This window comes from Tupaia chinensis, unplaced genomic scaffold (assembly GCF_000334495.1).
Source record: "Tupaia chinensis unplaced genomic scaffold, TupChi_1.0 Scaffold000281_1, whole genome shotgun sequence".
Taxonomy (NCBI): Eukaryota; Metazoa; Chordata; class Mammalia; order Scandentia; family Tupaiidae; genus Tupaia; species Tupaia belangeri.
Genome location: NW_006159764.1, coordinates 4887660 through 4897704, shown reverse-complemented (window position 1 = coordinate 4897704; position 10045 = coordinate 4887660).

Below are 10045 nucleotides of genomic sequence, written 5' to 3'. Positions count from 1 at the left end.
ACACACACACACACACACAGAGAGAGAGAGAGAGAGAAAGTAAGCTACCAGGTCCAGACTTAAATCTCAGTCAGCTTTGTGGTGCCGTAACCACCATACCACCTGCCAGCCCTAAGATGATAATTTCTCTAGTTATTCATTTATTGATGAGTACTTACACTGCATTTCTGTCTTGGTTGTTATAAATAATGCTGCAATCCACAGGTGAGTACAAATATCTCTTTGAGACAATGATTTTATATATTTATATTTTGAATATGTACCCCAAAGTAGGATTGCTAAAATGCTACTTTAGTTTTTATTTTTTGCAACTTCCATTCTATTGTCCATTTATTTTTGACACATAATATTTATACATATTTGAATGTTTCAGTGTGATATTTTGACACATGTATAAAATGAGTAATGGAGGATCAAGCTAAGGTACTTGGCATATTCATCATCTCAATCATTTATCATTTCTTCATTTGGAAACTCAGAATTCTCTCTTCTAGCCACTTCACATATACAATAAATTAATATTGACTATAATGACCCTACTAAGCTATAGACCATGAGAACTTAATCCTCCTATCTAATTATTAAACAACACTTTCTTATGTCCCTTAATCTCTATGTTTCCCAGCCTCTGGCAGGGTGGATAAGATCAATGTCCTTTGCCTTTTACATAAGTGTAAGAACCTGCAGAGTTTGTCTTTCTATAACTAGGTTATTTCACTTAACATAAAGTGTTCTAAGGCTTATCTATGTTCCCACAAATTACAGAACACCATTCTTTTTCACAGTTAATAAAAATTCCATTCTGTACATATTTAATATATTTAATTGCCAGAGTAGGCATGAACTTGCCAGAAAGAGAGACAGAGATCAAGAGAGAGACAGAGGGAGAAGGTACCTCTCATGGGGTTTGGTCATACCCCAATCTCTTTTCCTCCATTTGGAATTTGGGGCATGTACTCACACACACACACACACACACACACACACACACACACGCATATTTTGAAGCTTTCAAGGCCAGTATTTGAACTCTGGTCAGCCATTTGGGTTCCCTTAACCACTGCACTATGGGACTGTATCTTTTTTTTTTTTTTTTTTTGGAGAGATTTTCACTGTAGGGCGCGTGCGCTCGCCAGACAGACAGAGAGAGACATAGAGACAGAAAGCGAGAAATCACCCCCCAGAGGGGATGGTCACACCGCAATCCCTTCTCCTCCATTCTCCTCTCGGGATCTTGGGCACGCACGCACATGCGCCCGGCATGAGTTTTAAGCCACCGGGTCCGGGACACGAACCGCGGTCGACTACGTGGGAGTCCAGCAACATAGCCATTATGCTAACTGCTGGTTCCCTGGGACTGTATCTTGATACCATATTTACTTATCCATTCATCTACTGTTGAATAATTAGTTTGAGTTCAAGTCTTGGCCCTTGTGAATGGAGCTCCAATAATCACAGGAGTGCATACCTCAACACACTGATATCCTTTCCTTTGGCGATTTACCCCAGTTACTCAGGAGGCTGAGGCAGGAGGTTCAAAAGTTCAAGGCAATTCTAAGCAATATAAAAACACCCTGTCCCAAAAAAGGGAGATGTGTGGGGCAAACCGTAACCAAATGACTTTCCTTGACACCATCAGGGAACTGATGTCTCTGGACAACTTCTAACCTGAAACCTGGGAAAGACTGTCTCCTGCAAAGAGAAACAGAGCTCTGATGGCCTCCAAATATCTAACATAGTACTAAAGGTCAAGGGTGAGCTAATCTGACACTACAAAGTCCCTGGGAACATGTAAGGGGGGATTGTATCTTCATCTGCATCTTCCTCCTGTTGCTCACTTTATCTATTTTTTTTTTTTTCTGACCAGAAACAATTTGTTACCAAACCAACTTATTTCTCAAAGTCCAAAACTGTCTATGAGTGGCCTCCTTGCCCTGGACAGATCCAGCTTAAGCCTCAAACTCAAATTCAAAGACTGTGTATCCAAGTTGTGGTGGTGGATGGAGTCATCTTTTTGCTGCCTGATGGAAGGCAACACAGCTGATAGGTCCAAAGTGACCTTTGACTCTTCTTTAAAGGCCACATGGAAGAAGCTGGCCTCAAACTTGCCAATCCTGGTGGATCTTCCACTGCTTACATCTTGATCTAGGTCATCTTAGTCTTTATCATTGTTCGCTCCATAGTGAAACAGCATTCCGACTAGTTTTGTTCTCTCTTCTGCCCTCCTTCCATTCATTTTACACTTACCAGCCAGAATAACCTTCAAACACAAATCAGATAATAGCATCTTTTCCACGTGAAGTTCTTTAATAGCATCTAACTGCACTTCAGGTAAAGTCTAAATATCTATTTTAAGCATTCAAGTCTTGAAATGATCTGTACTTTCCTAGCTCCTTAATCTTATTTTATGTCATCAATCTTATTTGGCATATTAAAACACAGACACATTGATACTTTTTCAGGTTTCTTATAAGTGTCAAACTAAATTTTTCTTACTTCATGACTTTTTAATTTTTTTAAGGCTTTTGTCATAAGGTGCGTGTCCTCACTGGAGAGACAGAGAGACAGAGAGAGGGAAAGTGATAAATACTTCCCCCTCCTAGGGATGGTCATGCTGCAGTATCTTGTTTTCTATTCTCCTCCTGGGATTTTGGGAATGTACATACATGCAGAATGATTTTCTAGTCACCAGGTCTGCTATTCAATAATGGTCGACCAAGTAGGAGTCCAACTCCTTAGTCACCATGCCACCTGCTGGCTCTACTTCATGACTTTTTTTTTTTTTCTTTATTTTTTTTCATTTTTTTTTTTTATTTAACTTTTAACATTTATTTGTTTATTTTAATTTGACCAGAGAGGAACAGAGTGTGAGAGAGAGAGGAAAATTGAGAAAGCAAGCCTCCACTTTCAGGTCTCAAACTACGGTTGACCATGTGGGAGTTCAGGCCCTAAATCACTATGCCAGCTGCTGGCTCTACTTCATGACTTTTTAATATTATGTTCTTTGGGTCTGGAATGCTTTCCCCTCACCCCTCATTCTTTACATCTTTATTGCTTCTCGATTTCTAACACAATTTCTAACTACAAGTTTCTAGAAGGCTTATCTATCCATAATGCAACACACATTTTCATTCCCAAATTACAATAAAATCACTATTTTATTTGACTTTGTAACTCACTTTTTAAAACAATTTCTTATGTTTTATATGTCTGTCCTACTAGCAGATCTACGAAGCATAACGGAAGCTATCTATCTTTTCTTTTAAAGAATTATTTTATTTAACTTTAGTTATTTATTAGTTTTAATTTGACCAAAAAGGGAGAGAATATTTATTTAACTTTAGTTATTTATTAGTTTTAAGTTGACCAGAAAGGGAGAGAGTAAGAGAGAGAAAGTGAGAAACAAGCCACCAGGTCCAGGATTCGAACCATGGTCAGCCATGTGGGAGTCCAGCACCTTTAACAACCATGCCAACTACTGGATCTAAAGCTATCTTATGTCTTTACCATGTGGATCCCGGCACATGCTAAATTCTCAGCAAATGCCTATTTTTTTTTAATTATTTATTTATTTAATTGTATTTATTATTTTTGGTTTTAAAACTTGCTATAGGCCATATGTGCTCATTAGAGACAGATATTGCAAGCTGCCAGGCCCAGGACTTGAACTGTGGTCAGCCATATGGGAATCCAGCTCCTGGTGGCTGACCCCAATATCTGTTAAATTAATTTAATTTTCATATTAGATATTTTATTTTTGTTTTATAAAGAAATGTTCCATGGCACGAAAAAATAAATATTTATATATTTTTAAATGTATTATAATTCAGGCAGTTTTATAAGAATTAATTTGATTCTCCAAATTGTAAAGATCTCATAATTCATACTTCAAAGAGGTTCAATAAGGGATGGAAGTACAGCATGGAAGAAGCATCTGTGAAGAGCCCATTGTGTTTCCAGCATTAAGTAGTCCATTCTTACCTGTGTAAATTAATTTTCACTATAATATGGATGTTATTATGTCCCATTTGGAGACAGAGAAACTCTGAGCAAGTTATAAATATCCCCAAGTCATTATTACTCAAGAACAAAAAACATAAGGAATTTTTACATAAGTCTCCCTGCCATGATGTGTCATTAATTTTCTTGATATAATGTTGCCCACAACTACAAGAACTAGTAAGGGAATAGAAAAGTTTTAGGCAGGCACATGTTTTCAAACTACAAATGTATCCTTTCCATTTTTTATGCTGCTGCATTATACATACCAAGTAAATTATTTGAATAAGATGGAATAATGACACATATAAATATATTCCATATTTATATTTTATTTTAATTTGCAAATTTCCTGCAAAATTATCACTATTTTAGAAAATGTAATAGTCACAAAAAATTTAGGAGCCAGGAATAACAGATATCATCAAAGTAAATAAAATAATCTTAAATAAATGTATTCAATACATACATATTTTTGTGTAACTATAGTGAGTACCACAAAATATGTATGTATTGAATACATTTATTTAACAGAAACAGAAGAAAAAAGTATATGATCCCTGCCCATAGGTTCATGGAATAAATATTTCCTCCAATAAACTAAAACTAAAAAAATATGGACTCAATCGCTAGTATATTCACATACATTTCTTTCTGTAATATAGAAAGGATTCAACAAGATATCCTGAATTTATAAATCCCAGAGGAGAAATATTTCCCTAAGTGGAATTTTAATAATAAGATATATAGGAAATATTTAAACTAACTTTAGAATGTTAAAATCCCAGTACCTTAAAGAAAATCATTTATATGTATTTGCCAAAAGCACATTAAAATGGCAAAATGTGAAAGTAGAGCAACAATAAAATATTTGATTGAAGTCCTTTCTTAAAAATGCCAATATAAATGTCATTCTGAGATACCTGAGCCTATTAAATTTCTCAAATGTTATATATCTAGTGCCCGTACTTTTAGTAAGTATAAATTTAGAATTAATAATTATTTCTGAAATAAGAGAAAATATACACATATATTTTTAAAATGTGTAATATCTTTTCTTTTTTTTTTTGGAGAGGTTTTAGCTATAGGGCACGTGTGCTCGCCAGATAGACAGAGAGAGACAGAGAGACAGAAAGCGAGAAATCACCCCCCAGGGGGGTTAGCCATGCTGCAATCCCTTCTCCTCCATTCTCCTCTCAAGATCTTGGGCATGCACGCACACGCGCCTGGAGTGAATTTAAGCCACCGGGTCTGGGACGCGAACCGCGGTTGACTACATGGGAGTCCAGCGACACAGCCATTACATCAACTGCTGGTCCCAGAATATGTAAGATCTTTTACTGATAACTTTTATCAAAATTTGAAAGACATATTTTCATTTATCTAAGTGAGTAGAAGTGCTTAAAGTTTATGATTTTGATATTTTCTGGAGTACAAATTATAAAGTGTGTATTTGTACTAGTTTTCATTTCTTAAAAAATCCACAAAGATAATTTTTTCTCCTTTGACAATATTCTGCATTAAAATAATTATGTAGGGCCAGATGCTATTATGGTTAAGGAGGTTGGATCATCTTGGCTGAGTGGTTTGATTCCCAGACCTAGTGGCTTAAAAAATCCTGCCAAGAATGTTTGCATGCATGTCCAAAATCTGGGGAGGAGAATGAAGAAGGGATTGTGGCATGGCTATGCCCTCTGTGGGGGTGATTTCTCATCTTCTCCCTATCTCTTTTCTGTCTCTTTTTGACGAGTGCATGCACACTATAGCAAAAACTAACTAATAATAATAATAATAACAAATTGTTTATATGTCAGACCATGAAGTTATTTATCTTCAAACTATGTCAAAGCTGCATGGGATCCTCAAAAGAGTTTCTATTTGTAGAAATAAAAGGAAAAATGAAAAGAAATAAAATTTAAAAAAGAAATAAAAGAAAATGCACAGCTTTATTGGGATTATATAGATCTTTTGTTTCTTATATCAGCCCCTAATATAAGAAGAAATATGTCAAAAATAGAGAAAAATGAAGTTTCCTTATTATTTTGCTTTATTTTCCTCACTGACGCTACAGAGACACAAGAGACCCACTTACTCCCATGTGGCCAAGTTTTTTCTGATGGCAGCAAAAATATTCAACTAATGGCTGTTTATTTCAAAACTGTAGCAACATTAAAAATGCATGGTAAATATATTATAGTCAACAGTTGAAATTTAAGAAACAATCCTAAATTTATCATGAACATAAAAGCCTTTAACAGAAATGTCTTACATTTTTGCTTGCTTTATTGCCAAATAAAAGAAACTATTTATTTCATTTGTTGTTTAATTTATAATGAACTTTTAACATTACAGTTTACCATGTAAAATAAAATATCAGTTGACTTTATTTGGAGAAAACAAATGTTTGAGGATTGTCGATTTATTTTGTATTGTAGAAAAGTGAGCAATGACGTTCAAAGATATTATTCTTCTTAAAATGTATAATATTTATCTTAATATTTTGGAGTAATCCATGACAGTTAGATTTGTCTTAAATGAACATCTTGATAAACCAGTGACGTGTGACATTGCAGTCGGACTTGTTTTACTGTTACCAGTATGCTGAATCATATAGAATAAGAAATCCTAATTGGTCAGCTATTTATGCAATTTTGAAAGAACATCTTTGTCTTAAAAATTCAACATGTCTTTTTTTATTTCTTGAAATGTTTTTGCTATAGGGCACGTGCACTCATCAGAGAGAGAGAGACGGAGAGATATAAAGCGAGAAATCAACCCCTGGGAGGGATGGCCACACTGCAATCCCTTCTCCTCATTCTCCTCTCGGGATCTTGGGCACGCACATGTGCCTGGCATGAGTTTAAGCCAACAGGTCTGGAACTCAAACTGTGGTCGACTACATGGGAATCCAACAACATAGCCATTATGCTAACTGCTGGTCCCAAAATTCAATATATCTTTGCCTATAACATTTCAGTGGAAAGGTAAGTTGATATTTTTTGCAAAGTTTGACACCTCTGTTGTTTGGGAATACTGGAATTGTGTCGAATGAACTACGAAAAACATCTTCACATGTTACTTGACTTCTTGTTTTCCCCCTGGAGATGCACTGATTTTTAAAGAATTCTGAACAAATTATCTCTTGCTTCTTAGCTAAGACTTTGAACCATGCTGTTGCAAGAGGCTTTATAATGCAATATGAACAGAATAGGTAGTTGTCAATTATACAGATGATTGCTGGTTTTCAAGGTTTCATTAGAGCTCTCTTGATTCAGTTATTTTTTTACATTTTCAAGTCAAAATTCCTGACATTCAAAATTAATTGGATATTTTTTCTTTAGATTAGGTCGTCTGAAGAGTCATGGCATATTTTCTACAGTTTCTATGCAAAAATGTGTCTTGACTTTTCTGACAACCTAAAGTTAATGAGGAATGTATTTCTATTCAAGGTCTTAGACTCACCATAGTGAGTGCTTCCACTGGGAAGAAGAGCCTGTTAATCTGAAGACTTTCTGTTGTTGAGGGAAGTGCTTTTTCATACTGGATTTGAAAAAGACAAATTTTGTCTATTTCTCTGCAAGCAGAAATTAGCAGATATTTGTAAACACTACAGAATGTTCATCTATCTTCGTTCAGAGTGAAGACTCTGAAAATTTTAAAATATATATTCCAACAGAAAAAACATACATATGGGTATACAATAATTATCTGTCTTTGGTAGAGATAGAGGAAAAGAATGTTCAGGTCTTGCCAGAGAAATCTCATTGATTTGAAAATACAAGAAATTAAAGTTTTAGGGGTCTACTTAAGACTCTCTGATAATTTTAATGTTCCTTGACATAACGACATTGTAAACTACTAAAGCACACTAACGGAGTTGTAACTACATTTGCAACTGCATAACTCTGTGAGTATTCCTTTTTATAATTGCTAGAAAGAATATTTAAAAACTTAAATTAATCAGACATCAAAGAATTACTTACTTTCCCATGTTAAAAGCTAGTCCTCAGTTTAAACAACTATAGCACATTTTAATTACAAATTATTTTATAGAAAATAATGGTTGATTTGTTTTGTTTTGTTTTAAAGAATAAAATATTATTTTTAAAAGAAAAAAAAAGTTTGTGAAGAACCATTAGTTTGGTTAAGACTTCTTAAAGTTCTCAGTGAAATAAATAAAATGTAAATGTAACAAGAAAATTTTGCAAATGCTGATGTGTATTTGTTTAAACAAATTTTCTTTGCAAACGGAGATCGAAGTTTTTATCAGTCTGAAAGTATGCTTAATCAAAACCATGGTATATCATATGTATCATATAATAATTTTACCTGTTTCATGTGAAAAGCATATATATTTTAAAGAAAACTCAAGAAATTATTCTTCACCTTTAGAAGTGGCATAATGAAAATATTTTAAAATATATTACATATTGTGTGAAACAAAATATAGTAGGGAATATATATATTTTACCACTAAAATTATTGTATTAAAATTATACATGACAGGTTAATTATGTAGTAGTGTGTAAGATTTATTGATAAAAACTCTTAAGTATGCTTTTTTTAATACAAAATTTATTTTGAAAGAGAGAGAGAAAGAGGGAGACAGAGTCTCTTGACAAGATCTCGTTACATTATGATCCTCCCTCAGCCTTCTAGCCAGGTATAACCCAGGTGGTCAGGTGTGTCTCCAGTAACACAGCAAGGGGGACTCAACCAAAGCCTTCCCATAAGGATCTAGTATCCCACAGTGGCATCCTGCTGCTCGAATCACCACAGCTTGCAACATGTTATCATTTTTACTCGTCATAATTATCAAAATTTCTTATTAACTTATTTTAATTTTGTCTGAGGGTATATGTGCTTGCCATAGAGGGAGGGAAAGTGATGCACGAACAGGCGCCCTGTGTTTTCTTAAGCTGCCAGCTCTGAGACTCTAGCCACAAAGTCAACCATGAGAGAGCTACCCATCTTAACCACCAGTCCAGGGTCTTGCTCTCATCTCCACGTTTCTTAAATCTGATGAAGCTTATGCTGAGAGATATAATTTATCCTTTTAATTTGTATCTTTTAACTCTCTTTTTCTTTCAACTTTTTGAAGTCTTCTCATGCAACGCAGATATTCTTTTTGTCTTTCACAATTATTGTATGTGTGTGTGCTTGGAGAAAAGAGATAATTGCTCATTTATAAATTGTCATCTTACAGGAAGCCACATGTTTTACAGAGATTCTGAATTTTGAGTTTGAGAGAGTAACTGGATAGGAATTTAGTTTGTCAGGTTTTGGGAGGGACAGATGGGTTCCAAGTATAGAGAAAAGAATGACATGGATATTTGGTGGGGAAAAGCCATCATGGTGGTCTGGAGACTGCTATCCGGCCTTTGAATTAATTCCTAACTTTCATGTTGCCAAGTGACTTAAGTTCTAGACACTCAACTATGAGCAAACTGATTGTGCCACGTTCAAGCCTGCCTCTGTCACATCCTACTTTTGTTCCCATCATTTCCTCTCCTCCTCAGGACACAATGCTCAGTGTTACCTTGGAAGCCATATACTGAAAACTGCAGCCTACACCAGCCTATCCTGAATAAATGTATGGAGCAGAGCATGCATACCCACAGCTGGTGTCCACTTTCCCCACCCACATATCTGGAATCTACTTTGACTGCTATAAGCAAGAAATACTTGTCTATGTATTAAACTGTGATATTTGCAATCTATTTTTATAAGAGCTGTTGGCTTAAGGCTTGCCCCATAGCACAGAGTTAACCACTGTGCAGAGGGAGTCAGATCCCACATGATTTACTGACCAGGTTTGAATCCCAGCTCAAGATAATAGAAAAACACATTGCACATGAGTACATGTGTGCCCAGGATCCTGACAGGATAGACAAATGGAGGAGAAAAAATAATTATGGGACAACCAGGCCCCATTGAGGGGTATTTTCATTCTCTCTCTTTCTTGTGTACACGCATGTGCTTTCTGACATACATAAATGAGTAATAAACAAATACTTTAACAAAGTTTTTGGCTCATATATAGTAA